Below are 7,456 nucleotides of genomic sequence, written 5' to 3' on the forward strand. Positions count from 1 at the left end.
TGTTGATATCACAAATTCATATCCTACGAATGAATAAAAGTTAAAACGGCTTGCCATATGCCATAATATTGTTACTAGTGGAAATGTAATTCTTAATATCAAGAATTGAATTTGAATGGTAGCCTATGGTGATATTTCACTAGTGAAAATACAATTACATATATCAAGAATTGAATTGTTGATATGAAGAATTGAATTGTTGATATGAAGAACTAAATTGTTGATATGAAGAATTAACATTGTTACTAGTGGAAATGTAATTGTTGATAACAAGAATTGCCATTGTTACTAGTAGAAATGTAATTTCTGATGTCAAGAATCAAAATTTTAACTAGTGAAAATTGAATTGTTGATATCAAGAACACAACGAATAAAAGTTAAAACGGCTTGCCATACACTAGCACTACACTGTAAGCCCATACAGGTTTCATGTACGGAAACACTGATCACCTGAACGGTGACTTCACAAAATTATAATTTACAACAAAACAACATCAATAATATAAGAGCTTGAACCTATATGACATTTTATTAACAAATATTTGAATAGAGAAAGTTCTTATCAGTTTTTAATTTGTGAAAAAGCAAAAAATAATCTAAATAGTCAGGCGCAAAGGATTATGGGTATTCCTCACAACATGAACTAATAATTTTAAGTTCATTTTACTTGAATGTTTTAGTTTAATAGATTTTGTAAGGTTAACAATTAAATCAACTAAACGTTTTAAGCTTTGGCTTCAAAACAGAAAATATTAATGATTTTTCCTTGATTGTTTGAGTAAAGACAATTTCTGGGTTAACAGTGTAGGCTAACGCATGTTGCAGTTGCACTTTTGTTTAATGTTAGCTGTTGACCAACAATTAAAACAGCAATTATGAGGAAAATTCTGAGAATTCCAAAATCAGTATGAGCCTCTTTACCAGTGTTGTGAAACTACATGTATGCACCATTGTTTATAGTGTATGCTGTTTGTAGAAGTTTAGCTGCTGTAGCCATTCTAGAGACGTTACACACAGCAATATAAACAAACGCTGTGCATGCTCTCTTCGCGTCGTTCTTGTAAAATCATAATAAGTAAAAAGCATACTGCTTCGCTTAATGCCGCAATGCTGACTTGAGGGGATCCTCTTGTACTGTGCAATAGTAAGAGCATTTAAGAGCCCTTGCGCAACGTGTGCGAGGGATCGTCCTGGATAAGATTGTCCAGTAAAGGTCAATAGGTCACCATGCGGGTCATTTTAAATATGGCCTAAATAAAAATATTACACTATTATACTTATAGTCAGATTGGGCAGGCTTTTACAAAAAGGCATTTTATTACACTTTGGCCATCCAGGGGCGAAGGGGCAGGTGCTCAGGCCCCCTAATCCTCACTTTGCACATGCCTGATGAAACCTTATCTTAAGACTGAATAGTATAAACTTCAATTGTAATGGAGTAGCACTCGGTTTAAGTTTAGAGCAATGAATTAATTTATGTAAATAAACTAATTGTAAAACTATGATCAGCATTATTATTTAAAATTGTAGTCAAATTAAGATTAGAAACAAAGATAATTCAGTCAAAAGCGCTGAGAAAAGACAAAACACCCTGATACCTTTGCCCACGCCATTGGATACTGTTGTTACAGGTGTCTTAGTGAGTGTAAACTGTATTGTAAGTAGATTAGTCAAATTCACACTGTTATTCCAAGGAACTTCATGCCAGGCAACTTTAGATGTTATAATCTTATGTTCCAGTATAAGCTGTTGAAAAAAACACAATTGTATTAAAACAACAGAGATTTAAATGAGGAAAAGAGTTAAAGTTGAGAGGATACTTGTAATAGTTTACATTTAGCAGAACAATAAAGAAAGAAATTGACTCACAGTGAATTTCTTATCATAAGCGTAGACAACTACCCCAACTCTGCTCTCTGAGTCTGAGACAATGAGGAAAGACTCCACTGGGATCCATATATGTGGTGCTTTTAGATCATTAAATAGCTTAAAAACAGATCAGATATGACATCACATTAGACTAAACATACTATCTTTAAAACTTTAATACGTTTGATATCAATTTAAATTGTGTCTGTGTACTGTAAAGATTTTGCTATGATTAAAATATGATGTCATCGGTCTTCAGGACTTTGTTTTAAAGCTTGCAATGGTTTGGGAAGATTCTTACCTCTGAAGTGTTGACTGCTACAAGATCATCTGATGTGTTTATATTAAGCACAGCCATAGCAAGATCCTCAATTCTGTGTGTCTTATTTGGTGTAGAGATGGGCGTATTGATAATCTTGTGTATGATTTCTTTCTCCTCACTGCATAATGGTGACATCAAATGGGGTTAAAGCGAGTCAACACAGGGATCATACTTGTTTAGATTTATAATTGCTGTTTACCTGTTGCAGATTGTCAGTGTTTTTTCTTGAAACATTTCTGCACCGGTTTTCTTGATTTTTATAAAACATTTCATATCCTCTTTAGAGTTTGTTTGATTTCTCATGTTTGGTTTACATTTTTTGTCACATTTGATGTCACAGTCTGTAAAAAAGATTTATTTAGGCATTACAAAATTAGGCAGTGGACTTGTAGTTCCCAGCATGCTTTGCATGGGACAAATACATATTTTATGAATTTTAAACTAAAAAGAAAGACTGTTGATCATTTTAATAATTGGAATTGATTCATAGTCATATTCTGTTTTGTGTTTGCATGATGTTTGAAGCTGAACCTGCCTTGCATAATAAATTATTTGACACGTTCTGAATGTGTCAGTAATACGTAATATAAACATTATATGGATTCAGGATTAAGACTAAAATTGGAGGTTAATGCTTACACTTATGTTGAAATGGAGAATACCTCAGTTAAAGTTAGACTGGAACTAACTCAACCTAGACTTGAATGGAGAACGGAGGGGTTACTTGACTGTAACCTTGTTCCCTGAAAAAGCGGAACGAGATGCTGCGCTGCTAAGCGCTATGGGGAAACGTCTTTATCGTTGACCAGCTGAATATAGTGTGCAAACACGTCAATGAAATTGACCCGGAGGTATATAGCCTCGGTTGATGACGACATCACAGCGCACCCCATGCGAGGCTATAAAATAGATGAGCAACAGCTGTGTCATCAGATCTTTTGTTTGAAGACCAGTCCTGGTACATCTACTGTACGGCAAGACAGCGCAGCATCTCGTTCCGCTTTTTCAGGGAACAAGGTTACAGTCAAGTAACCCCTCCGTTCCCTATCAAAAGCTTTACTCGATGCTGCGCTGCTAAGCGCTATGGGGAACGACAATACCCACGCTGCCGTGCTTGGAGATGTCTGGACCCCTTACGGATGTGTAAGTGTGTGCACAAGGACCGCAAAGAAATCTCAGACATAAACAACCAAGCTAAAAATAGTGGATGTGTGCGGAAAGGATGCTCCTGCCGCCTCACAAACATCTATAAGAAGGCACCCCTTCCTAATAAATAGCAGTGGGGAATACCCCTTTATGGAAAAATGGTTTAGACAGCAGCTTGAGATGTTGACTCGAGGACATGAGACCCTGGAGTGACATGAGCATCCAAGCTATAAAATCTTATGAATGTATGCGGAGAGGACCAGGCCGCCGCATCACAAACGCTCTGTAAGGAGGCACCCCTTACTAAAAGTAGCAGTGGGGGATACCCCTCTTATGGACAAATGGCATAGACATCAGCTTGAGATGTTGACTCGAGGACAGAAGATCCTGGAGTGACATGAGCATCCAAGCTATAAAATCTTATGAATGTATGCGGAGAGGACCAGCCTGCCGCATCACAAACGCTCTGCAAGGAGGCCCCTTTTACTAAAGCAGTAGAAGAGGCTACTCCCCTGGTGGAGTAAGCTCTCAGACCTGCTGGCGAGACTTGACAGCGCGCCTCAAAGGCAAGAGCAATGGCATCCCTAACCCAATGTGATATGGACTGCCTGGTGGCTGCAGCACCTCTGTTGCGGCCCCCAAAACAGACAAACAACTGCTCTGACTTACGCCACTGGCTAGTGCGGTGGACATAAGTCTGAAGAGCACGGACTGGACACAATCTGTGGTATAACTCCTGCTCCGGCGTGGTGAACGGCGGAGGGCAGAAAGTCTCAAGAATGACCGGATGTGCAGTCGAAAAGGGAACCTTACGCAGGTAATCAAGATAAGGATGTAAAATCAACTTCACCATTCCTGGGGCAAAATCTAGACAGGATGGCGAGATCGCCAGAGCCTGCATATCCCCAATTTTTTTTTTTTAAAGAAGTTAACGCCATTAGAACAACCATCTTTAGTGTCAGAAGTCTATCAGACGCTGACTCTAGAGGTTCAAAAGGAGGTCTGAACCAGACCCTCAAGGACTATAGCTAGGTCCCACGAAGGAATCTTAGTTCTTGCTGTAGGCCTCAATCGTTGGATGCCTCCCGAGCGGCGCCCGTCCACCAAAGCGTGGCAAGCCGAAAAAGCGGCCACATAAAACCTGAGAGTGGATGGGCATAAGCTGCTGACAGCTTTTCCTGCAGAAAACTCAGAACTGTAGCAAACTGGCAGTTAACAGGATCTGCATTATGTGTCATGCACCATGCTTCAAAGACACCCTATTTAAAGGCATAATTCTTTCTAGTGGAAGGAACCCTAGCACTCAAAATAGTGTCAGTAACATCAGGCGACAAACCTGTGTCCCTCAGTTGGTACCCTTAGGAGCCAAACATGGAGATTCCACAGGTCGGGCCTGAGATGCATTATCATGAGACAGAACGCCCCTCCTCTCCAGACTTGCCCATGGCGAGCCGTTGAGGAGAGATATTATCCCTATAAAAACCATACTCTGTTCAGCCAACGCGGTGCTATCAGAAAGAGGCAAGAGCCTTGCTGGCGAACTCTGGCTAGAACCTGCGGGAGCAGCGCCACTGGAGGAAACGCATAAAGGCGTTTGTCCGGCCATGTGTGCGCCATTGCGTCCAGACCCAGGGGGGCTGGGGAACTCAGAGAGAAGTAAAGGAGACATTGCGCTATCTGAAAAGAGGCCAAGAGGTCCACTTTCTCTCTGTAAAATCAGGTCCATATCTGAGACACTATGTCTGGGTGGGGTTTCCAATCCCCAGTCGATAATGTCTGCCTGGACAGTAAATCTGCTCCTACATATAGGTTTTCTGGGATGTACACTGTTCTGAGTGACAGGAACTTGTCCTTAGCCCAGAGAAAAATCTGCCTCGTTATCTTGTTCAGATTGCGCGAGCGCCGACCTCCCTGGTGACTTAAGTATGAGACTGTCGCTGTGTTGTCCATCCGCACTAGGACATGACAGCTTCTCATTTGGCGGAGAAAATATTTCAGGGCCAGAAATACAGCCGTCAGCTCTAGGCAATTGATGTGCCAACCGAGCTGATGACCCTCCCATTCCCCTTGAGCTGGACGACCATCTAAGGTCGCACCCCAGCCCGTCAGGGAGGTGTCTGTCATTAGCAGTTTGCGATGACAAGTCACTCATAGCGTGGGACCCAAGGCAACAAACCGGGGTCTTATCCACATAGTTAGTGTATGAAGCCCGTGGCGCATCACTTTAATCAGCCTTTGAGGGTTGGCCCTTGGATGAAACCCTCCGGCTCTGAAACGGCGTCATATGCAACAGCCCCAAAGGAATCACCGTGGATGCTGATGCCATAAACCCTAATATCCTCTGATATTATTTCACAGTGAGATCCTGGCCTAGCCTGACTCTGCTCAGGGTATGCTGAATGGCCTCGATTCGTGCGGGAGACAAATGTGCCCGCATCGTAATCGAATCCCAGACTATCCCTAAATAAGTCATTCTCTGGGCATGAAAAAGAACGCTTTTCTTGGCGTTGAGTCTCAACCCTAGAAAAAGTAGATGTGCTAACACAATGTTTTTGTGTTGGAGCGCCACCTATCGCGATTTTGCTAGTATTTAGCCAATCATCCATGTAATTTAAAATGCGGATGCCCCGGAGTCTCAATGGAGCCAGTGCTGCATCCATGCATTTTGTGTATGTGCGGGGTGATAAGGCTAGGCCGAATGGAAGAACTCGAAACTGGTATGCTTCGCCTGCAAAAGCGAACCTCAGGAACTTCCTGTGTTGTGGCAATATTTCTATGTGAAAATATGCGACCTTTAAGTCGATTGTGACAAACCAATCGTAATGTTGAATTTGTGCCACAACCGTCTTGACCGTTAGCATCTTGAACTTGAGAGCTCTCACTGCTTTGTTTAAAGCTCGAAGATCTAAGATTGGACGCAACCCCCCATCCTTTTTGGGAACCAGGAAGTATCTGCTGTAATAACCTGACTCTCTCTCTGGGAGGGGAACGTGTTCTATGGCCCCTTTCATCAACAGAGATTGAATCTCTTGCAACAGTATTTGTGTTCGCTCCGGTCTCACGGAAGTGAATATCACGCCGTTGAAGCGCGGAGGACGACGAATAAACTGGATTCTGTATCCTAAGTGTACTGTGCTTATTACCCAAGCAGAAACGGCTGGCAGTAGTTTCCACGCTGCCAGACTCTCTGATAATGGTATTAATTTTATTATTTCCTCTAAGGGGAATGCTAAAAACCCTGCACGGGGGGCCTTTAACATTGAAGACAGAGGGCCTTTAACATTATGCTGGAAACCGCCCCCCCCCCCGCAAGCCCAGAGGCGGCGGAGGTGGAGAGGCTTCGTAAAGGCAACGGGACGGAGCGATCTGATGTAACATGATATGCCCCGCCCGCCGGCGAGCCCTACTGTAAAGAGTGGAATATTCCCTCATGCTTTTAACTTCAGTGAATTTCGTGACAACGGGGTCAACCGTGTCACCAAATAAACCCAATGGGGAAACAGGGGCATTTAAAAGAAAAGTTTTATCCTTCTCATTTATGCCTGACAGATTTAGCCATAAATGCCTCTCTGTGTTAACCAGAGCAGACATAGTACGGCCGATAGCGCGAGCCGTTTATTTAATGACACGAAGAGACAGATCTGTAGTCATACGCAACTCGTCAAATGTCTCTTTGTCTATCGTCTCGCCTGCACTCAAATCCTTTAACAGATCAGTCTGGTATGCCTGTAATATTGCCATAGTATGCAGCGCAGCACCAGCCTGACCTGCGGCTTGATAAGCTTTGCCCACGAGAGCTGAAGTTATTTTACACGGTTTCGTGGGCAGGGTAGGCTTCTTTAATGAGGATACCGAGCCAGGCGAGAGATAACTCGCGTGCGTCTCTTCCACCTGTGGCATTTCGGTAAATCCGCGCGTCTTCGTACCCACGATAGTCGTAAATTGACGCCGTGGGCATGAAGCACGCAATGAGTATGGTCTTTCCCATGATTTATTTAATTCACCATGGAGATCCTCAAAGAAAGAGAGAGGCTCATGTTTCGTCCTCTCCCTTTGTCACTATAGAAACCTATCCGCTAGTTTGCTTTGTTTGGGGTTCTCTGGCTCGCGAGGCTAATC

Source organism: Misgurnus anguillicaudatus, chromosome 21, assembly GCF_027580225.2.
Source record: "Misgurnus anguillicaudatus chromosome 21, ASM2758022v2, whole genome shotgun sequence".
NCBI lineage: Eukaryota > Metazoa > Chordata > Actinopteri > Cypriniformes > Cobitidae > Misgurnus > Misgurnus anguillicaudatus.